The sequence below is a fragment of the Rattus norvegicus genome, chromosome 5 (genome assembly GCF_036323735.1).
Source record: "Rattus norvegicus strain BN/NHsdMcwi chromosome 5, GRCr8, whole genome shotgun sequence".
Classification (NCBI taxonomy): domain Eukaryota; kingdom Metazoa; phylum Chordata; class Mammalia; order Rodentia; family Muridae; genus Rattus; species Rattus norvegicus.
In genome coordinates, this window is record NC_086023.1 from 27,021,080 (window position 1) to 27,045,737 (window position 24,658).

At 44.5% G+C, this 24,658-nt stretch overlaps 1 long non-coding RNA gene across 2 annotated transcripts; it reads left to right on the forward strand.

Moving 5' to 3' along the window:
* Positions 1-24,521, forward strand: LOC108350931 (uncharacterized). Of its 2 annotated transcripts, XR_005504626.2 has the most exons (3): positions 4-4,342; positions 9,748-9,808; positions 10,790-12,243. It is a non-coding gene; the product is annotated as an uncharacterized LOC108350931 (long non-coding RNA). The 2 variants fall into 2 exon arrangements; XR_010051704.1 differs by lacking the exons at positions 9,748-9,808; positions 10,790-12,243 and adding an exon at positions 22,723-24,521 and having other exon boundaries at positions 1-4,342.
* The last annotated feature ends 137 nt before the right edge of the window (positions 24,522-24,658 follow it).

Sequence of the window (24,658 nt, forward strand, 5' to 3'; positions counted from 1 at the left end):
ACTATCAACATAATATCATCTCCAACCACACTTAGTGGAGGTGGGAAGATCCACCCCAACTGGGCAGAACTATTCCCTAAGCTAGGATTCTGAGCTGTATGAGGAGAAGTCTAGCTGAGCTCCCAGCACTCATCATTTGATGCTCTCTGACTGTGGGTACAGCGTGACCAGCTCTCTCAAGCTCCAGCTGCTGCCGATCCCGTGTCACAAAGGACTGAACCTGCAAACTGCGAGCCAAAATAAGCCCTTCCTTCTGTTCATTTCTTGTTGGGAATTTTGTCCCAGCAATAAGACAGGTGAAGAAGACAACAAAAATACATGTGGTTTAGTTGAAGATCTTTAATGAGCAAGTACAACATAGTTAATCACATTCCCTCTCCTGAATCAAGCAAGTAGACCTCTAGGCATAGTTCTGTTCAGATCTGTCTCTCCCAACAGAACCAAATCTTCTTGAGGGTAAGAGTCGACTTTTTTCTTTCTCAGTGATGACCTCATTGCCCTTGACCCATGCATCGTTACTGCATAAACATAAGCAACAGCCTCTTAGTCTATAATTAGAGACTAGCTTTGAAGATAAGAGAGCTCTTGGCAGCAGAGAACTCGAACACTCCAGGAAGCTGTATACTTTCCTGCAGTCTAGCTGGAGAAGAAACACAGAGTGTAAGGCTGAAGTGGAAAAGCCTGGCTAACCCGCAGAGGCCGGCTTAAACCTGACCTACAACTGCGGAACACAAAGCCTTGGGAAGAAATGGCTTCCTAAGACTAGAGTTGGGAGATTTAGCAAAGCAGAAAACAGGACACCTGGTTAACTCTGAGATCTGGACACTCGTTTCATTTTTTTTTCCTTTTTTTTTGCACATGAATATCCCTCAAGTTGTAAAGAATATACTTTTACTAAAAGAATATTCATGGTTAATCTGAGGTTTCAGTTTCAATGGAAATCCTGCATTTTCCTGGACACTTCCACCCTACCCCATATGATAAGAAGAATATCAGACAAAGGGTTACTTCCTCTCACTTGAGTTACTCAAATACAAACCTTCTTAGGTTTCAGTACAAGTATCTTCTAAGATTTTTATTCACATGCAGTTTAACTGTAGTTTATTTTACTCGAATCTGTCTTCTCTAAGGGGCCTTGATCCTGCCTTCCACAGCCATTCTCGGAAAGCCAACCTCCACATGGTCAGGGAGCTTCAATCAGAGTGGCAAAGGTGAGTTATATTCACACAGTGCTGTCCCCTCTGTGTCCCTCTAATGCTCCTTACAGTCAGCAGCCCATCTCCTAAGAGATCTCAGTGACACTGGCCTTCTGATGGTCGCCGTGCTAGCATGATGCATTTGAGGAGATTCAGGACTAAGAATCAAAAGTGAAATACGGGGCTGGAGAGATGGCTCAGCTGGTTAAGAGCACTGACTGTTCCTCCAGAGGTCCTGAGTTCAATTCCCAGCAACCACATGGTGGCTCACGATCCTCTTCTGGCATGCAGTTGTACACGCAGGTAGACCACACATACATTAAAAAATACATAAATAGAAGTGAAATAAAGCAGGGCTGGATTCCCGGGGGCAGAGAACAGCAGAAGTGGTTGAGCTTGCACTGCCTTTGGTGGTGATGGGGCACATTCGTGTTTCCCGTGGAGTAGATGTAGACTGCAGTAATCACCAAGCCAGTCAGGTTCTGCAAGAGTGAAAGGATTGCTCCAGAGACCTTGCATAGGATGGGTGTGTAAGAAACCCGAGGCCGTACAGGAGGCTGAAAGAATAAAATGTAGAGCCTACCACTCGGATGACAACTCTTCATGAGGACTACCAGAAAGATCCATCAGAGCATCCATGCTACAATCTGGAATGCCCAATGATTTCAAAGCCAGGCCATGTCTGATCTAACTCCTGGCCTCTTAAACTATTCACTGTGTGACCTCCTTGACAGAGCCACTTGACTGAAGGTAGAGGTCATGAAAAATGTGGCAGCAGTGTAGCATTTCCTAACATGCAGAAACCAAAAATTGAGTCAACATCAAACATGTAGTGAATCCAAAGAGTTTCTGGAAGTCCTCTCCCATGGTGCAGAGCATGACATCATTGCGAACCTGAGTTGGGATGTACAACACACAGCTTTCGACAAGTAGGCCATCGTGGCGGTCACCACCAGTGAATGCCTCCTCAACCAGTTTGGTTCAGATTCAAGTTATTGTTCTTAATGATGGCAGTGTTTCCCTTCCTATATGTAAAGTCTCTTGTTCTCACAAAGCATAGCATTTTAATAGAACACAGAGAATTTGAGCAGCCTTCAGCATACATCAAATTAGAATATCTGTGTGTTGTGTTATGTTAGAACGTCTGATTTCAGAAATTACTTGCGAACTGAGTTCATTCACTGATTTCTGTCTTTGAGATTGTGACAGAATTACTAGGAACTTCTGAAGTTCCCCGTAACATGTATCTCCTGAGTTATACTACACGCTATTTGAGTGTCACATTCTTAGCATTGACAATTATAAATGAAAATACCGACCAGCTCCAAATGACATTGAAATTACCCTGTGTCCTTCAGTATCAAATATCCGGTCAAGAATGAATTCTGTGTGTAAGAACTAGCGGTCACCTTTATCTCATTAGTGTGCAAGCTTGCTTTAAATTTTAATAAATGATAAAATTATATATGCACGCAAAAATTGTGTTAAAACATTTTTTTTAGGTATTTAAGGGATTTTCACTTGAGGGCTTAAATAAATATGTTCAGAATGAGTAAAAATGAAAACATTATTAGAAAATACAATAAATTTCTTTATGATGTAATATCAGTAAACATTGACTTTGTATGCCCATTTTTTTTCTTTCTATTTTTCGGAGCTGAGGACCGAACCCAGGGCCTTGCGCCTTCTAGGCAAGCGCTCTACCACTGAGCTAAATCCCCAACCCTTTGTATGCCCATTTTATATGTTGGGGTCATATAAGAACTTCTTTGACAAAAAAGCTGTTGTTATGTGAGTTGTTTTAGGATGCTTTGATCTAACTCATATATAAGAACGTTCATTTTCCAGTCCCTCTTCCTACTGGTCTAAGTCAGGGAAATTTAAGGGTGATGGAGATACAGGAAGTTGACCTCTGGGAACACGTCTGTGATGTTGCTATCGAGGGAACTGAGGCAAAAGGCATTGAGCAAAGATGGAAGGCACCCTCTTGTTTCACCCGATTACAGATTTTCACGATGGATCATTGACCTGCAGTCTTGTATCTGATCCTCAGTCCCTCAGTACCAAATACTTCTCGTTTCCATTTTTAAGACTATGGTTCTGTGACATGTAGTGGTGACATTCGCAACCACTAGTTGGCGCTGTCTTCCACTGCGCCCCACGTGGTAGGTCAGGATAGACTCCGCCATTGCAAGATGGCGCCAACCTTCGCCGCCCCAGCCGGCCCCCCTTTCAGGAAATTAACTGTGCGCATGTGCAAGAGTGCCTTCGTTCCAGGTCTTTGCCCACTCCGGGGCGTGCCTTATGAGATCATGGGTAACAACCAATCAGGTGTGGGTGCGCCGCACGAGGGTTTTATAAGCGCCCCATGTTGGCGCGGCGTGGCTTTTCCTCTTCTAAGATTAATAAAGTGGTCACAGTAAGGATTTCTGATGTCCGCGTGCTCCTTGCCGGCGGGAGGTCGCGCGCGGGACAGTGACATATGCTAAATACTCCTCAGCGTGTTTCATCGGCTCAACCAGCACTTCAGTAAGTGGTATCGAACCATTCACCTCCCTAGGGTTGACACATTTCACTCAGCACGAAACTGCCAATGTCGTCCGTGAAACCTACAGCTGCAGCTTCTTCATACCCACCGCAACATACTATTTCACGGTGGGAGCATGTGGCACTGCGATGGTTGATTTTTCACGTCTGTAAATGTTTGGACTTCTGGCACTTTCTTCTCTTGTGGAACACGACAAATTCTTAGGTGGCGAAGTCAGCCTATGGATTCTGGAACACAGACGACGACGCAGAAGCCATAGTTAGCGCTCTGCTGGCCCTACACCGGCCTGTATCTCTACCCAGAGTTTTTTCTACAGTTTCTGGGCCTGGGTGGCTTGGCTGTAGCTTCTTCCCAGTTCGTCTTGCCAGGAATGGGAGCTGTCCCTGAGGAAAGCATGTTGCTTAGAATCTGTTTAAATGAATGATACCATTCTGACGTGAGTTTGATGATGAAGCTGTCCCTGCAGCAGAGATTTGAAGGCCTCCCCTGCTGTTTCTGCTCCCTCTGGCCAGCACCAGTACCCTTCTGGAAGCACTTTCCCCTTTTAACATTCATTCTGATTTATCTCTGTAAGGGTCACAGATAAAAGGCCTCTCAGGTAAGATCATATGAAGACCTTACACGTGTTTAATGCACATTTAACAACCTGAATAATTGTATTCTGTGCGAGGTCAAGTTCAACCTTCAAAAATCATGTTCGCGTTCCTTGACCGGCTACTCTGCGCACGCCCGTGTTGGGCTGAGTAATAACCTGTTAAGGTTTCTGAGAGAGTTATACCACCAGAAAAACTGCCAACTTGGACCTAAAAGGACCCAGAAAGGATGAATGAAAGCACGCTGTCAGATTCCTTAAGTTCTATAGACAGGAAGTAGACTGCGCAAGCTGTTCAGCTGCAAACACACGCTGCCCTGTTAGAAAATGGGGGTGACTCTGAGATTCATTCCATCCCTAGAACTGAGTACAGACAGTCTGCTCTGCTCAGAAACTGGGACCAGAGGTTCCCTTTTCCCTTTGATTTCTCCTGCTCGGACGGTGGCATTCAGGACTGTTGTCCTCTATCTGTTCTACTGTCTGTTCCCCCATTTAAGGCAGGTACACTGTTCTGAAATTGTACAGTTTCACGTACAGAGGAGAATTCTCCCCCTCGCGTGGATTACATGTGGAGATTCATCTACTCTCAATTTAGATGAGGAGATCTGGAATATTTAAGTTGGGAGAGTTGGATATGTTTCAGTCTTGAAGTTGTAATGGGTTCCGACTGGAACACGGCAGCACGGTGAGCATTCTGGGCTTGTAGGATAGGTAGGACTCCCCGAGAGCCAGAGGGTAGACTGTGGACCAAATAATGAAAATGCTCAGACCTCATCTCGGAAGCCATTACTGTTAGCTCCCTCCCATGGGAAAAGAGACTTTGCAGATGTAACTACATTAAAGGCCTTAGAGGCTATCTGGAATTATTTAGATGGGACCGATGTGATAGAAATGGTCCTTATGAGAAAAAAGTTGAAGGAGTCGAAGAGAGATCGGAATGATGTGGCTAGGAGCCAAATTATCTTTGGATCCTCTCTAGAATGTGGAAGAGATAAGAAACCTCCTTGGAGTCTTCAGAAGTAACCAGGGTTCTTGTTTGTTTATGTATTCTCTCTCTCTCTCTCTCTCTCTCTCTCTCTCTCTCTCTCTCTCCATATATATATATATATGTATATATATATAATATATTCTACATATGTGTATATGTAAATATACAGTTACATATTATATATTAGTAATGTATTATAAATATATATTATATAAGCATATGTGATAAATGTAAATAAGATATATAAGATATATAAATATAATTTGATCAGTCCATTGTGTGTGTGTGTGTGTGTGTGTGTGTGTGTGTGTTTAGTGCTGACCATTTGTCACTGGACAACCAATTTGTGTGCTCTTCTCCGGGGAGGACCACCGCTCCACTCCCAGATTTCCTTGGTTGCCTATAGTTCTTGTATAGGCTTGGGGACTCATGGGCTTTTCAGTATCCGCTTTGGCATGTCCATTGGTGGTAGCCTTGTTTGGCTCCCATTTGGATAGTCATGCTGGTGATAGCATCTGATGTTACTAGGAGACACAGTCTCAGAGAAAACTCTTACAATCTTTCTGAAGTAGCCTGTCTTGATTTCAGCCTTCCAAGATTAATTTTGTTCTTCTGACTTCCAGAAGGCAATATATTTGTGCTTTTTTTCTTGGAAATTTGTTAGAGCAGCAGTCAGACACTGAACCAAGTTCATGAAATGTTTCTATACCTTCAAGAAATATAGCCAGAGGTGAGGAGTGAGTGAGAAAGAAACCTTTCCCCAGTTGGATTCATTTCATCTGATACTGTGTGTCTGATGTATAGTATTCAGCGTTCACTGTCTTACACAAAATAATGCCTTACACAAAAGGAAAAGAGAAGCTGGGTTGTTTAAAGTCCTCATAAAAAGTATTTTCAATTTACTCTCTGGGATAGAATACTTCTAACTCTATTAAAGTATTAAATGAACTCAATTGACAGAAACAGACAGACATTTCTTCCAAGAAAGTCCAAGTTTGTAAGAAAGAAAGTAACCAAGAGGGACAAAATGTTCTTTATCAAATTGGCAAAGATGTGTCATTAACATCCTAGGACAAGATGGCTGGCATGACCCTGGAGGCAAGTCTTTGACAGGGCTATGTCCATAAAATGAGCTTGGGGTTTTATCATGACAAGGAAAGTGTGTGAGCTTTTGGTTTTGGGGCGTGTGGAAACCCTTCAGCCTGTGGTCTACGCTCTGTCCCTCAGAAATCCACGTACATCTTACACGGAAGTCCTGCGTGCTTCCTCCTTGGTTGAATCAGATGTGCTGGAAACAGTGTCTGAGTCATCTGTCCTTAAAGAGGATGGATACCCTTGTGAATGGTTTTGCTTGGAAATTCTATGGAACCGTTGTAGTACTGATGCTCGAGATGTGACTAACGGGCACCATTGTTTCAGGTTCTTTGGTTTCTAGTTGGACAATGGATGTAGTTATGAGATGTGTTGTGTGTGAGGGGGTCTAGAGAAGAGACCGGATACATACATTCTATCTATCTATCTATCTATCTATCTATCTATCTATCTATCTATCTATCTATCTATCTATCTATCTATCCATCCATCTATCTATCTATCTATGCTCTGAGCTGGACAGGCAGAGAAACGTCTGCTTCTTTCTGCTGTTGTGATTGTTCTGGTGTATGATTGTGTGCTTAGTTCCAGAGTTAGAATTCAACCTGTAGCACCCCCTACTCCTCCCCTTCCCCGGCTGGTAAGATTTTTGTCTTTCCTGGACGTTCTAAGAGAAAGTGTGCTATTTCCTTTTTCTAATCTTGAAAGCGATGCCTTATGGGCCCTTCTTCACATTTAAGGCCAGAAACCACAGGTTAAGGGTTTCTTCTATCAGACACGCTAAGCCTGACCCTTCCATCTTCTCTCCCACATCTGAGGTCCTCTGTGATTATCTGTAAAATCTGGAATAGACCCCCCCATGTCAAAGCCCGCTGATCAAAAGCCTCATTTCTACATATAACTAATTCAGTTTTCAGGGATCCAGGCTTTGGCATCTTTGGGAGAATATTATTCTGCTGCCCAAGTGGTAGTGCTGGTGTTGGAAGTAGCATCATGGGGCGGGAAAACCAGTGAGACCCGGCGGAAGCAGAGCCAGTAGGGGTTACAGCAATGGATGGAGAAGTAAGTGCCTGACAAGAAGTCTGAGTGAGTATGGAAGGAGAAACACCTACGCGTCTCACTGGAGCACGTGGAAGGGACATGGGCACACTTGGTTTAGTACAATCCAACTCTTTTGCTCATCAAAAAAAAAATCTCGACATCCTTCTAAGGACACGCTGGGTAGCATGTTTCTCCTCTGTGTGTACCTCACCAAATGCATAACAACTATGCATAGGTCGATTAAAGTAAAACAGTCAGAAAAAGACCCGCTCTACTGAAGTGGGCGTCTGGACCACATAACAGTCTATCTCCTGGCCTGTGTGATAGCCAGAGTTATTTTGGTGGGAAAATCTTGTGGTTAGAGCACAAAGCTTTCCTAGGGGGTTCACAGAGTGATGGCTCGTGGACCAGACTCTTCAGTGATTGCCTCCTTCCCAAAGACAGGCTACAGGAGGCGAATGTGGGCGTCCAAAGCCTGTGGGTCTCCTTCAGTCCTCCTCAAATTCTGAAAAGGGATAGTTCATTATAACGTCCTCGAGGGTGGGGAGCGGGAGGAGTCATTTTTCTGCCATTTGGTTGAGATTTACAGCAAATGGGATTCGGAGGATTACAGCATGAAGGAAATGTCAATGTTAAATCTATAGATGGTCCCTTTAGTGCCTTGTGTCATAAATTAAAAGCAAGTACCAGTGAGAAGGCTCGGTGAAAGGGACACAGGGAAATGCCAGGTGGGTCTGTGTTTGCTTTTCTTTCTGGAACACACATGCTTGGCTGCTCCCGGCTCATTGCCCCCTCGCCCCTCCCCCAGCAAGGAGCCACTGCTTCTGTGCGTCCTGGCCTGCTTCAGCTCCTTGGGCCACCACCTTAGAAATGCTGTTTCTGCAGCTTACTGCAAGGCCCAGCATCAGGTGTCACAACTGCTAGGGTGACTGGGTTAATGGCCGAGGCATTTTCCCCAGAGAAGCAGTGACAGACAGGCTTGCCTTTGTCTGTTCTGAGAGATGTCTGAATTTAAAACTTTGTCCCAGACAATGTGCTGGGACCCCTGGGGTTCGGTTGTTTGGCCACCACTCCTCCTCTGCAGTGCCACTAACTCTGTTAGGAGGAACTGGATCCCAGGGCTCCTCTTGCTTCCATTCTGAACCCGAGTTTGATTTGAGTCCATGAAGTCAGGCCTGTGAATGAACCCTTTCTGTCAGACTCTCTTGTGACCTCTCTCCACAAGTGTTGATTCTAAGCCATCAGTGCATGGGAGGCAAGGCAGGGTGATGAGTGCTGGTTTTAATCCCTCCTCTTGCCTCCCCCCAGCCCCCACCTGTTCCTGCCATACTAGAGTGGCTCTGATCTACAGGTATGTCCCTGTAGCTGTGACCTTTTGGTAAGGGTGACAAAGACTTTGTCTAGTATCCCTCAGTTGTACGCAGGAATATGTGAATTATGGTTTTTGGTCAGGTAATCTATCTTCATAAGTGCTCCAAGGCTGTTGTTGTCAATCATGTATCTGTGTGTGTGTGTGTGTGTGTGTGTGTGTGTGTGTGTGCGTGCGCGTGTGTTTGTGTGTGTGAGTATGGATGTATATGAGTATATGTATGTTATGTTTGTTCACATATGTGTGGATGCACAAATATATGGCATCATATATGTTTGTTCACATGTATGTGCGTATATGTGCACACACGCATGTGCATGCAGGTGCCTGAGTGCGAGTGTGCACGCGTGCATGCACACACACACAGACACACACACACCCTAAAGAGGTTGGGTAATTTACATGCTGAGTTACGTTTCTCATGAGCATTATGTGCTGATGTCCTGACGTCAGACTGGGCTGTACTGGACGACATGATCCTTGAGCCAAGGCCAAGCCATATGGGTGAATTGTGTATGGACGCCTGTCCTCATTGGAAAAGATTCAGACACAGACGCACGCAGCAGGAAAGATGCAGAAGTGCAAGAAGTCAGAGATCTGTCCTCAAGCCAAAAGGAGCTTGCTCTTACAAAAACAAAAACAACACAAGGAAACAAAACCGGCTCCTCGGACAGCTGCATCTTGATTCCGGCATCCGGAGTTGTGAGTTCGGAAATGTCTCGTATGTAAGCTATCAGCTGTAGCACTTTGTCATGGCAGCTGAGCAAACACTTAAGAGTCCCCCGAGCGGCACTGAAATGGGGAAGCCGGACTATGTAAGCCCCATGGCTCATCTTCACCACTGATACTGTAAACCTTAGCTTGCTATGGAGAGCGCTCCTTGTTGAAGTCTCCCTCCGCCTTGTTTCTACTTATTGACAGACTCTGAAGTGATTGCTTTCGGACTCCTTCACAGTTTCCTGGCTGCCTCGTTATTTTTCAGGTGAGCTATGGAGTTTTTTAAGTTTACTCTTGCCTTTTTTTTAATTAAAGAAAAAAAAAAAACAACAAAACCCCCAACCAGTACCTATGCAAAATAGCTTTTGGTTTTAGAGGCAGAAGGAAGGTTTCAGGAAGCCAAACAACAGGAAGAGTTGGAAATGGCCCTGTGAGTGGGACTTTCTGCCTCAGAGAAGTAGAACACATAGTCAGGTCTCAGGCCTGGGCCAGCCCAGTGTGGATGGCCCCGTTAGAGGCAAGTACAGAGACTGTGCACTTTCTCTTCCTAACTGGAAGCACAGGCTAGAAACCTGCTGATCCAGAGGGGGCATGGGCAGCTCTGCTTTGGCAGCTCCCCAGGTAAGCTAGGCGCCTGGCTGGTTGACCCTGATCTACCGGTTGGGAATGTCTGCCCTAGAGGATCTTTCGCAACTCCATAGACTGTTTTCCTACGGACAGAATCACATGGCACTTGGAAGTTCATCTAGACGAGCCTTCCTCTCAATAAATTATAGTGGCTGGCTCCCCTGCACAGAGACCTGATTGTTTGGCCTTTGTAGGCATACTTGGCCTATAAAAGATTTTTTTTGTCTTTTTCCTAGTTTATAATAAAATGAAGCATTAGCAAAGTGCCCTGATGTTTAGCTGTAAGCACAGTACATACTTTAAAAAAAATTAAAAATTTTATTTTTACTGGATACATTTAGCAGCTCCGTCAATCTTTAAATCTTTAAAAACTACCTGGGAATGAGAAGAGAATCGTCACAACCAGCTTTAACATAGGTTTCCAGGCAGATGGGGTGAACGATTCTGAGGCGGTAAGGGAGGGAATGTGATACGGTTGGCAATTCTGAGCCAGCTATGACCTTGAGTGTGATCAATAGGCCGCTTCCTCTTTGTCAGGCAGAGCTGAATCCCAACTATTTTCCCCCAGCAGAGGCATTCATTTAATGATATTAAAATTTTCATTGATTATGCTCCATAGTTTGAAAATTGAAGCGGACCAAGTCAAACTCAGTCAACCCAGTCGCCCTCCAGCCGCCATTGAAAGGGGACGTGGACGCGCAGCTATAACTAAATGCTGCCACCTAGAGGACAGCGTGGGTATACCGCCTCCTCTCCAGCTGGTATTCTCAGGACTTCTGGAACCCAGGTCTCCTGCCTTTTCCTTCTGTCCCTTCTCCACGTGATTCACATCGGAATCTATGTTTGACTTTACAGATTGTTTGCTTTGAAATACGAAGTGGAAGTTTTTGTAGTCTTTAGGGAAATTGTTCTTTATAAGTGATCGTTTAAATTCCCCCAGATGAGTGTCTAGGAGGGAGAGACAGAGACTTAAAAGAGGAGCCCCGAGAGGGTGTGCTTCACACGCAGCTTCTGAAGCGATGGTGCGAAGGCACGAGTCCTTAGTATTATCTCCGCCTTACAGCAGAATATGAGCCCGCAACACTTCTCCCTGTAAAAGGCCAAGGTTAAAACCCGACACAGTCGCCTCTTTGCTCATGCCTGGGAAGCCGGTCCATTCCTCTCTGGTTAATGCTGTTAGAAGTGGGCTTCTCTTGGAATGAATTCCAGCTTCAAGCCTTCCTGGCCACACAAGGAAAGTCTGTCCAAAAGGGAAAAAACAAAAAAGAGGCCTTTCTATTGGCTTAAAGCTACCCCCCACCCACTGCGACGCCCGGAAAGCACAGCGCTGCGCTTCTGTGAAGTTGCCAACTGTGGTTCTCAGATTGACCATGCAGGTTGCTGCTTCCTTTGCGTCCTGACAGAGGCTCCTCCTTTCCTCTGAAGGCCCTGGCAGCCTAGATCTTTGTCCTTTTCTCATGCTGCCCACACGTGCTCCATCCATTCTCATGTCTAGCACAGACAGACATCTGTTCTCGGACTTGAGGACTCTGTGGATTCTGCACACGGTTCTCCCCAACTCAGATTTGGGTTGAATGGGAAAGAGCACTTCACGCAAAGTGCTCCTCAGCTACCTGACAAAAAGCAGTGTATTGGGTCATCAGGTAGAGCATGACGGAGGAGGTGGGCATGCTAGGCATGCCACAACCTAAGCCTCTGGAGCTAGCCGGGTGACACAGGCTGCGCTGTTTCACTCTGGAGAGATTCTGGGACCTGTGGCTTGTGCATGTCGGTAGGATGGTGCAAACACAGACTGCTTTCTGGCCGGGGAAGAAAGGGCTCTCTGTCTGGCGGAGTGTGGCACAAGGCTTTAGCTTTGGGGTTTGGATCTCAACTTTTTGGGTGTCTGGGAAGTCCTCATCTGCGTTACTGAATTCAATCTCCTCTTCCCTTTTAGATTGAACTGTGCTGGGTGGAAGCTGCAACCTGTGTTCATTAACGTCCTTGTGGTGCCAATTTGCGCAACCAATATTTTTCTTTACTCTGTACTTTAAAAGGGTTTCCTCTTCTAAATGAACTGTAGGGGGTTTGTGATCACACGGGGATGGGGTGTGGGTGGGAGACTGAACGAAGTGGTTCTGCTTGATGTCCTTAAAATTGTATAGAAAGGTAAAGGGATTCACTGGGTGGGTGAGCATTGATCGCCCTTTGATTAACATATCTCAAGGATCAGGGCAGTAGACGTCAGCTGGGGGTGACCGTGTCGTGTTTCCCCACACTGACTCAGAGGGCTCTGCTCATGGAACGTGAAACATGACAGTTTAGTAGAATTGCATGGTGGGGGTGAAAACTCCCAGGGGTTTGCACGTTGGATCTATTCTAAGTCTGTGTTCTTTTGCGGTGGCTTTGGGGGGTAACTCAGACCAACCTTTCCACCAGAGTTTTAATTATGCATAATCACCAGCGGGCTTTGTTCTGGGCTATCACTTTCATCTGAAGCTCAAAGAGCTCAAACATCATTAACTCATTAAACCTTGCAACACCCCTGGGAGGCGAGGCGATTAACCCATTTTCCAGATGGGGACATAGAGGCACAGAGGGTGTCAGTAACTGTCCTAATGTTACATGAATCAGAGTTAGGTAGACAACAGAACCCACTCATGTTCCACCCCCAGTCTGCTTCTCAGAGCCTTCCTTCCCCCATCACAGAAATAGTCACCCTCAGACCCTGGGAATCATTCTCTGCCTGGCTGTGTGCAGTGTTGAGCAATATTCAGGACATCATACCGAAATCAATGCCAAGATTAAAAAAAAAACACCTATACCTTTCAAGGGAAACGGTTGTGATGATAATCACTGAAATAAAACGGAGTCTCCCAAAGACCTTGGCATCTTCTCGTAGAGGGCCCTTAAAACTTTTCCTACATTAAACCAGGAAATTCCACTTGGCCAAGCAGAAATGAAACTTGGACTTTACAAGTCTCAGAACTCCGTCTAAATGGAGGCACACTCATGTTTGTCTTTTAAGTTTGACAAACGACCGTTTCTCCTTGGCTTCACTTCAGTGCGAGCGGTCTTCAAGTGAACATCGCTGCTGGTTTGTTGTGGAGTTTAGGGCCAGGGCCTTGGCGTGATGGGGGATGGGAGTCAAAGGGTGTTCCTGTTTATGGCGGTGGAACGACTAAAAGCCTGACACCCGGGGTCAGAGGGCAGCGAAGCAGTATCCAGAGAGAAGTCGTGAGTCTTCCTGTGCCTTCTCTTTCATTTTATGATGTTTATTTCACAAACGTTTGCGTGTAGCTACTGGCTAGGTGCGAAGCAGCCCTGAGGTGACCAATATGGAATGACCGTCCTTCAGTAATGTGTCATCAATGGGCCAAGCATGGGACTAGTTAGAAAGAGCAGCTATCACTTGTGGAAATATTCCCTAGGTGTAGTCAGGGTGATTGGCTTGCATGCATACTAAACTCTTCCAAAAGGTAGGTTTTGGGCATTGGAGGCAAGTCTGAAGGAGGGAAGGGTTTCATGACTAAACTTCAAGGGTTGTCTGTTTGGAGAAACCTTTCACATTGATGCGATTGATCTCCAGCAGCAGAACCGATATTGTTTGCAGTATGTATGAGCAAATTATTCTTGGCTGGAATACACAGATATATCAGAAATGGGGCTGGTCTTCGAGCAAATTATAACGTGTTACAAAAAGCAGGATAAACTTAAAAGGACACGTAGTAATATAGTTTGACATGCAGTTATTACCACTTAAACATGCACAGTAAGGAAAACAGAAATCCAGAGGAAAGGGGACGGTAAGTTAGAATTCTAGAGTTGAGCACAATTCTGGGAGAAACAGAAATCAACTTGGGCCTCCTGCTTTGGGCTATATTCTGTTACTGTGACAAAATATAACAAACTGGGTAACTTGATAAAGAAGAGAGATGCATTTCTCTCAGCTCTGGGGGCTAGGAAATCTAAACTAATATAGCATTAGTGTGGGCCCGATTTCTCTGTCATAAAATGATGACAAGAGACACAGAGTGTGCCCACTGGTGCCTTCATCTTTGCCTTACAAAGTCATGGACCCCATCATGGAAGCCTTCTCTATACCTACTGGTAGTTATCTAATTCAATGCCTTTTGAGAAATGACAATCTTTTCATCTTTTAATTAAATTATGCAAAAAATCAATTATTGGGCATATGTGGACTTTTTTTTAGAGCTCTTGATCAAGTTGACATTATTATGTTCATCTTATACTAATGCCATGTTATTTTGATGAGTGTAGCTTTGTAATAAGTTTGGAAATTGGGACATGTGAGTTCTCCATCTTGGTTCTCTGCCTTCCCACCACCAAGATTGTTTTGACCATTCTAGGTCCCTTTGACTTCCCATGTGAACTTTTGAATCATCTTACCACAGACAATTCTGCGAAGAAACGAGCTATCTGGGAGTAGGGATTACAAAGAAGCTGTAGATCATTCAGGGAAGACTTTCCATACCAACGATAGTTTTAAGTCTTCCAGTCTGTGAACAAAGCCTTATTATTAATTTATCTTTAATTAGTGACTTTAACCGTAACTGTCTGAGTAAAAGTTGTATAGTTACTTTCTTAGATTTATTTCTAAGCATTTTGTTTTTGTTGGTGCTCTTGTAAGTAGAATTCTTTTTGAAAAAACAAACAAACCAGTTTGCTATGGAAGTCAGAGGACAACCTACAAGAGTAATTTCTCGTTTTCTATCATGTGGATCCTGAAGAATGAGCTCAAGTCATCAGCCTGACAACAATTGTTTTACTTACTGACCTGGGCCATTCCTTTCTTAATTTCCTTTCGTAGTTTGTGTCCTACAGACACAATTGGCTTTTTAAAATATCATATTTTGAATATCCTAAAGACTTACTAACTCCTTAGAACTCATTTATTAGTTCTAATGGGAATTTTTAAAACATGGGATCTCTCAGGATTTCTATGCCAGGCCAAGACATCTGGGAATCGAAGCAATTGCACTTCTTCTAGTCTGCTCTGTTTCGGAGGCTATGCCACTGCTATTGTGAATGGACGGTATTAGTCTTGAACCTAGGGATCTGAGGTTCCATGCATGCTAGACCAGTTCTCAGCTACTGTCCTCCTCCCCTAGACCGCAGTCCAACACGACTGCTTTTACTTCAGTGTTTGTCTAATTGCTCTAGCTAGGAATCACGGTATCTTGAGAGATGTTGTGGTCTACAGTGAAAAGCTCTATGCCCCTCCCAAGCTATCTGCTGCTAATGTGACTGATGAACGTGCTAAGCTATGACCCTGGCACCAACTGCTAGACTGTTGAGGTGTGTGAAGGGGAGAATGGGAGGGCGAAGAGGGAAGAATGAAAGGAGAAAGGACTGAAGTGGCAGGGAAGAGGATGAGAAGGTGGAATGCAAACAAGGAAGCTGTCAGCTCTTACGTGTGGTGCCCCTGCTACTACGGTAAGAGCTTAGGTGTTCCAGCTCCTCGCACGGCCATGGTGGTGTGACAGAGTAAAAGTGTCTTAGTCGATGCTCTGTTGCTGTGAGGAGATACAGCGAGCAAGGCAACTCTTATGAAAGAAGGCATTTAACTGCGGGCATTGCTCAGAGTTTCAGTTATTGAGGCCATCATTATCATGATGGTTTGTGACGCAGGCAGGTGCTGGAGCAGTCGCTGAGGGCTACATCCTGATACACAGGCAGGGAGAAGGAGCCTCTAGGCTTGGCATGGGCCTTTGAGACCTCAAAGCCCACCCCCAGTGACACACTTCCTTCAACAAGGCCACACCTCCTGATCCTTCTAATCCTTTCAAATAGCATTGCTAAGTATTAAAATAAACGAGCCCATGGGGGCCATCCTTATTCACCATATAAGGCTTTCATCCCCTTTATGCTGTCAGAGGTGTTTATCTCCCTAATTCAGGATAGGCCCTGCTTTGGTCAGCGTACAAATAAACTCATTTGTTTTAACACTTCATCTCTGATTGGTGGCATTGTTTTAAAAAGGTTGTAGAACTTTTAGAAGGTGGAGCTTTGCTGCAGGAATTAGGTCACTGGGGCTAGGACTTGATGTTTCATAATCCAGCCGGACATTCTGTCTGCTCTCTTCTTCTTAACCACCTACTGTGCTCTCCTTAGCTCCATGAGTTCCCCACCACAGTGACAATGGTCCCTCAAGCTTTGGGCGGAAAGTAACATCCTTCATCCCTAAAGTGGCCTCTTGTCAGGTATTTGGTCACAGCCACAAGAAAGGTAACTTCTTCAGGCAGCATCAGAGAAAATGCACAGTAAGCCATGTAATGTAAAGTCCCACATAGAAAGTGGTGACACCGGTTTGTCAATGGGCCTTTGGAAATGACATTGAACACATCACTGCTTGGTTTCCCTGGTTTCTTGTGAGGGCCCAAGTGGAATGAGGTGTAGGAGTATAGATGTAAGTAAGGAGCAAGAGCTCATTTCAAGTCCCCCCACCCCCAGTGTTGTGGTGTGGTGAGGCCATAGCTGCTGACTTGGGATGGATTTGTTAGTCCCTGAGTGAGCGTGCTTATTTTAACTTGGATGAACTGAGGCCAGTTGTATCCTGGCATGTGAAAGAAGCAAGATTCTTCAGAGGGTTTGAGGTTTAAGTGAGTATCCTTGAGGTATATGACTTCTAAAGAAAATTCATCAGCAAATGAACGTGTCTGGATGCAGGCAGCATGAGGCTGTAGACCGTGTTACCTCTGGAATAACAAAAGGCGAGAAGGACCCTTAAGGAAATAGGCTGGCTCAGAATTATGAATCACGGAGCCCGTTTCTTACAGTGATTAATGATGAATCACTCTTTTAACTTTGGATGGAATAATGGGCTGCATCTGAGGAGCTCCATTAATCATCGTGAGAATTAGGCTTCTGCCGATTCATTACTGCAGGGCCGACATGTGCTAAACAGTTGAGCTGGATTCCAGGAAGGGTGAACTTTAGGCGAGGGCTGGCTTGAAGAGTGCAAACATCAGGAGTCTTTTCTCGCTGCTGGGTGGTGTTGAGTGGAGAGGATATCTCCTTATGCCACCATCCCTCCTCTGCACCCCTTCCAGAGGCAACAGAACACCAACAACTAAGTCCTCAGGCTTTTTATCCAGGGTCAGGACACAGCAGACAAAATTGACACATATCGTAAAGTCTGATACTTTTATTCGTCTCTTGCTTTGCATAAAGTCAGGCATGAATGCCAGCAAAATCAGTTTATCATCCTTCTTGCAGAACAAAATCATCCCTGCGAATTTTCTTCTTTTCCGAAGATGTCTTATATAGATAATAAAAACCCAGGCTGCAGGCAACAGAAGGGAGAAACCTGGACCATATAAAAGGAAGTCAGATTGGATTCCTCGTTTGGCCAACTTCAAAGCCTCTGAGCTGAAAAGAGGGTTAAACAGTTGTTCCGACAGATTTAAACTGAGGCACTTCAAAGGGACGGGCAGTGTGCACAGCTCTTTGGCGTTGGGAGGAAGTGATGGGAAACCCTAGGGAATGTCATGTAGTCCTTGACTCAAGTAGATGTGATTGTCATAGAAGAAAAGCCACACCTAGATTACAAAGGACTCACGTTGCTTAATGTCGTTAGCTCCAGCCGTCTTGCTGAGTCATGATGTCCATTCTAGTCACCATCTGGACACTTACCTCGCCCCACAGAATACAGTTTTTAAATGAGGTTTTTTTTTAAGATTAGATAAAGCTTTAATTTTTTTTGTACTAAAAGAATAGTTGTAATAGATTTAAGAGGTACACACGCTTTTGCCAGCACTTATGGGAAGGAATGACGAACAGCTTGCATCTACAGAGCAGCCCTGTGTAGTTTATGCCTACCCATAGGTTTCCCAGACAGATGCTGTCATGGGTCTTCAGTGGCTTCCTGGCTGACTTTTCTGTCCTCAGTCCTTTCTCTCTCAGCCCATTTTTCATATCTGACAGAAAGGACTCCTTAAGGCAGAAGATGTGTCTGAATCCTGCCTGAATGGAGACCCTAGTGAGGTGACGATCCCAAGCATTTAGGCAGTCGGAGTGGAGGAGGGGACCAAGGTGACCATGTGCAGTCTCATACACTGACCCCTTTGCCAGAGAATGCAACTTGCAAGTGACCAACTGAAACATGCCTCAAGGCGTATCTAAAAGTATATTTTGCAAGGTGTGCCAGCATATGCCCTCCCTCCCCGGTCTAAAACACTTCATGTTGAACTTTTAAGTTGTATCTGAAGTGTGAGTTTATTCAAGGAAAAAAAAATCTCATTAGGATTCTTTAAGCATCTATGAGAAGGATATAAGAGCAAGGTATCAGTTTATTATATGCCAGAGGATGCACACAAACACACAGCCATCCACATCGTCAGACAAATAACAATAACACTATGAAGATGAGGAGAAAGCATCATAGACATAGTGTTCTCTTCCTCTTTCCTCAGGTAGGTGTCTATTCAGTAAGAAGGGATTCTATGCAGTTCCAGTAGGGTCTCTTAGTGGTGAACACTGTTTGGAAATGTATGGTTCTTTATTTTATGGGAAAGCGTTAAGCTTTCAGTGACACCTCAATAAAAATATATTGCTATTTTTAAAAAAGTATTTACAAATTCTTAGATTGTAATACAATTATATTATTTCCCCTACCTTCTCCGATCTTCAAATCCTTCCATACACACACCCCATCCACTTTCTGTCAAATTCATGGCCTTTTTTTTTCTTTAGTTGCTGTTGTTGTTGTGTATATTCCTAAATGTATAACAAATACCTTTAATCCCAGTGCCTGGGAGGCAGAGGCAGGCAGATTTCTGTGAGTTTGAGATAAGCTTTGTCTACAGAGAAAGTTTCAAGTCAGCCAAGGGCTACCCAGTGAGACCCTGTTTTAAACAAAACAAAAAGACAAGAAAAAACAAAACAAAAAATCAAAACAAAGAAACAAAAACAAAACAAAGCTTTATCTTATTTTGAGAGAGGGAGAGACAGAGATAGAGAGACAGAGAGACAGAGCGAATGAGAGACAGAGAGGAGACACACACAGAGAGAGAGAGAGAGAGAGAGAGAGAGAGAGAGACAGAGAGAGAGAGAGAGAGAGACAGAGAGGAGATACACACACACACACACACACACACACACACACACACACACACACACACAGAGAATGAGAGAGAAAGAGAGGCAAAGAGGCAGAGACAGAGAGGCAGAGAGGCAGAGACAGAGAGAGATCTTCAAACTCCAAACACTTTGGGATTAGCAACTACAGGACGACACTACAGGACAAAGCACAAACGGCAGCCATGGTGTATGACCGTCAGCTACACAAACTCAATTATGTCTCCTCTTGGAGTTTTAGGTTCTTCCACCTGAAACCTGGGATCCTTTCCTGCTCCCGTTGCAGTTCCTGCAGGTGAGCTGGCCTTCTAGCACCGTCCCTGGGTTCGGTCCCCAGCTCCGAAAAAAAGAACCAAAAAAAAAAAAAAAAAAAAAAAGGCTAGCACCGTTTGTTCTGCCTCTTCTCCCTTCTTAGGCCCCTCCCTTTAGCAGCTGAGTGGAAGAGTGTGCTGGAGAAAGGCCTTCGTGGGTCCTCGGCTGGTGAGGGTTTGTTTCGTTGAACTGTGTTCAAACATGAGGCCAATACCGGGGCTGACAAACAGTAATGGTGGGAGCATAAAGAGCACTCAGTGAAAAAGTAACGCAATTCCGTCAACCCGTAGGTGCCACCATAGGGGGTGACTAGTGCTTCAACAGCCAAGAGAAGCATCTCCGATAAAACCGAAAGGTGGGTTCCTGGGAAAGAACAAACTGTTTAGAAAGGGCTTGACTTCACAAGGTTGAAGTGTGGTTTGGAAGCCTACAAAAGGCAGAACTGCAGGAGGATTAGGCACCTGGACAAAAAGCCCTGAGTTCGGGCCTGTGCCTTAGACCGGGAAGCAGGTGCCAGAACCTGAGTAGGCGTCGGATGGTGGCAGCTCTGAGCTCCGGGCAGGATGACAAGCAACTCAGGTGCAGATGGCTTGGACAGAAACCCGCAGGGAGAGCTGGGTTTCGTTCCTCTCTATTCTTCGGAGACTAGACCGTGGAAGTTTTCTTGGCTAAACTACTACAGGTACTGTGGAGCTCAGAGATAAGCATCAGCCCCTCTCTGCTCTCTGGGCTTCTCCATTGCGGTGAGAAGAAAAGACGGGCTTTGGGGTTTGGAAACCTGTCGCGGAGCAGAGGGCCAGGTTCCCAGGGCTCATTGGAAGGAACGGGTGAAAAGCTGGCTTGTGGCTCCGTGGTTACCTGTGATAACACACCAGGCAGGAAAACTCAGGCCTCAACTGAAGCTCATTTCAGAGAAAGTGACCTCAGATGGCCCCTGAAATCAGGGGTTGAATCTCCTCTCAGAAATTGTCCCGATAGGCTTTAGACACTGCTGCTAAATCTGTTATTTCCATAAAGCAGTACAGATACATTTTAGGACAGTTCAAAACTCTAGTCACTGACTAGCAAGTTAAAGGCTGAAAGTTAGACAGGATTGTTGTCAGAAACTTTTTATTGTCCAAACCAAATTAAATTTAATGTTTTGGTTCTTAGTCAATGAAGACTCTCAGTTGCTTTGGGCCACTTATCCAAAATATCTCTGTGAGTAATTGGTGAACGTCAGAAATTGCTGCTCACACGGTCAGAAGTCTTGGGAGTCCTGTGTGAAGACACAGAAAGCATCTGTGATGAAGGCTCATGGTTGGGAGAAGAAGACTTTTTCTCCTGGTGGAAGTGATGGCGTCTTTCCATCCTCTCTTGGAAGGACAGCAACTTTGTCCATGTTGGTCGCCCCTACTTGATCTAATCTTGTTCTAAAGGCCCTGCCCCAGTGTCATCACCTTGGGGCTTAGTTTCAACACATGAGTTTGGAGGCTTGTAAACAAAGTGTAGCAAAGTCCAACCCAGAGATGGGCATGTTTTCTTTGAAGACAAATAGACCCTTTTTCCCAATGACGTGAGTTGGTGCCGACATTTTAGCAGGGGACTCGTGCAGGAATTTTCCCACTTTTTGCAGGTTCAGAGTTTAACTCCTTAGCTCGTTCCTTTGAATTGAGCATCGTTGCGAACCAGCATGCTTTTACGTTCTTTTGCCTTATAAGCTGGAGTTTATGTCATTCATTGAACAGTTATTGAGGGTCTATAGTAAACCCTCCTTCAGGCATTTGGAACTTATCAGGCAACAATACAGCCCAATATTCAGTACAAAGAAATTTGCAGTGTTAGCTGATGAATAAACTCTAAATTTCTCTTTTCCTATGAAAGAGACAGTGTCTGAAACTTTTCTAAGCCATCATGATTGTTGCTCTTGTAATTCTAGAATAAGATGACTCCACAGACTTCTACCGCAGTTCCTTTCAATCTCAAGGTCTTTGTTTGTCTTAGCATCTGCTTCCTCCTCCCCATCTTCCTCACGATCTGTCTATCATCAGGTGATACGTACCTTCCTAAGAATATCTGGAAGAAAATATGAAGATTAGGCAGGATTGTTGTCAGAAACTTCTTTTTTTTAACTTCCAAACCAAATTTAATCATTTGGTTCTTAGTCTGTGAGGACTCAATTGCTGTGGGCTGCTTATACAAAATATCTTTGGCTATGCATTCCTGTGTAGGCCCAGGTGAAGCTGTTGGAACCTCAAACCTAATAAAGATTTAACCAGATTAGATACAAATCTTCATCCAATGATCCAGTGATTGCTACTTTGTCCTAATTTTAGTGCTCCCATTTTTCTGTTTGTAATCCTTTCCTGTAACATGTCTGCCTCTGTCTGTTTATTTCAAGCCCAGTCTGGGCTTAATTTGTTAGAATGACCTTTCTTCTCCACTGGGCAGGAAGTACCATTGTGTTAGGGGGTGAGCATGACCCAAGTCAACTTCTTATTTCAAAGCGCTCATCTCCGTTGAGTCCATGTTGCCTTAAGCAGGATCAGGGTGTATCCAGCAAATGCAGATGGTGGTCTGCTCCAGCAGGTGCCTGAAGGAGGAGCAGGGTGAGGAGGAATCCCCCTGCCTCCCTCGGATTGGCACACATCCTTTTCCACTTGGGATTTCTTCTGGATGAGACCATAGTCTGAGGAGCTGCTATGATGGAGTAGAGGGAAGGCCGTATCTGATTCTCATTACTTCTTTTAGTAACTTCTATGAGGCTCTGCTGTTCTCTTTTGCAACACAGTGAAACACTACTTTCAAGATCCAACCTAAGATACTTCCTTAAAAGTGCCTGGCGCCTGGGACTGATTATAGCAACTGGCTCTAGGCTTCCTTCTAATCCTTCTAATTTGGAACCTGAGGATATGTCATCAACTGAACTCTCGATGTTAGATGAGCAACAAGTAATATATATATATTAGAATGTAAAATCAAATACAAAGTACATATCTGTATAGGTGTAGATGCTTAAGTATAAATATTACGTGGGGACACACATCTACAAAAAATTACTCTATTGTTTACTTAAAATCTATGTTTCAAAAGACACTGGAGCCTCACTGCCTCCGTTGGCTGTCCTGGGGTGGGGGACAGTGTTTGCTGCTAGTGATTCTCTGTTGCTCCGTTCTCTTCAAGCCTCCAGGGAAGGGGAAATAACTCTCTCAGGCTGCCAGCATACTCCACTAAGACGACTTCCTCCCAACTCTCCTGCTCACAGAATCTCCATGTCAAGCTTCAGTATGCCATGAAGGCCAACTAAACCCAATCATCAATGGAGGCGGAATCCCCCTTTTTGTGATTAAAAGAAAAATTCCTAAGGTTTAAAAACCTTCGATGGCATTATTGTTTTTAATTTACAAACATTAAGACAGCACAGCTCAAATTTCTCTTGTTAACCATTTCTTAAATGTTAAGTTCAGTTGTGTTATGTGTATTGACGGTGTTGTGCAACCAGCGTCTAGACGGTTTTTAGCTTGCAAAACTGTTTCTCCGGACCCATTAGGCAAGCCTCTCTATTTCCTGCCTCCCCCATGGGCTGGCAACCACCCTAACTGCTTTGCATCTTTAGGAACTTGGCCACTCTAAGTGCCTTGCATAAGTACAGCCATAAGATATTACAGCTATTAAAGTATTTATATGGAATTTTGATTGAAGTTACATTAAATTTATAGACTTTAAAAGAGACTTGGTAATGAATTTTGCTATAAGTTACCACAGGAGTCCCTTAAGGTGAGCCCTGCAGATTTCTTATTGAGTACCACCTAGGCGTTTTGTGTTTTTGATTGTTCTTACTTCTCCGCCATGCTGGGGCTAAACCCAGGCCCTAACACTTGCTAGACCAGTCTTCTTTGCTCCTTTTCTTTTCAGGTAGGATCTCATGCAGATGAGACTAGTTTCAAACTCCCTATGGAGCTGAGGTTGGTCTTGAACCCTTAATCTTCCTACCTCTGACTCTCATATGGTGGGTGGGATTAGGAGTACACCAGAATGTTTGTCACTCTCTTGCCTTTTACGACTGAAATGTCATTATGCTTCAAATTGCTTTCTTTTAGAGGAACAAGAAAAAGAAATTGATATTATACAGTCGTATTCCATTACAAGATGACTACTGCTATTAAAAGTCCTCCCCAAATACACACTCACGTGTGCAGACACCGTTTGCAAACACACGCTAGTGAATCTCTGCTCTAATCATAAGAATGTTCCCAGACAAACCCAGGAACTTGCTGTATTAGATTCATTGCTACGTTCTTTTATTAAATTTGCCACATTTCACTATTAAATTTGCTAACACTGTGTGCAATTTCTTCTTTTCTGTTGCAGGTAAGAGTCCGCCTATCGTTTGCTCTCTCGGTATTTGTAAGATAGTTTATTAGAGTTTGCTGTGCTGGTTCCGCAGTAATGAACATTTCTACCATTTGGAAAGCTTTGGGATAATTCAAGTAGGCAGAGAGATCAGACTGCATTTTCTTTAAAGGCTTGAAGTACTTAGCCAAGCGAAGCCCTGTAGATAGAACAGCGCACACAGACTGTAAATGACAACCAACACCCTGGCTGGCTGCCTCACTTTCTAGAAGACTCAGGGCAGAGATCGGCTTCTCACAGATTTAAAGGATAGAGAAGTGTCTGAGACTGGAGAGGCAGCAGGCCTGGTGCGTTCTGGATCTGGTTTGGGGTCTACCGTTGCCAGATGACTTGGCTCGCTTCTGTGAGGAGCTCGTTTTAATCTGTAAAGTGGGGACAGCCATGGAACCGGCACACATGGCAAGGTTGGAGGTGCTGTCAGTGGGTAGCATTCACCTAGCAAATGCAGGCACCAGGCCCAGCCCTGGGTCACAGCAAGAGGAATGGGGGTAGCCCACAGAAGCAAGTGATAACCAAACAAGCTGGTTTAAAAACATATTGTTATTAAATCTTTGAGAATTTCACGCATTGCATCTTGACCACTTCCGTTCTTTCCCTCGTCTCCTCCCAGATCCACCCCTCTGTGGTCACCCAACTCCATGTCCTCATTCTTCTCCTTTTTCATTTATTTGTTGCTTGTTTTTAATCCATCCAGTCTAACCGATGC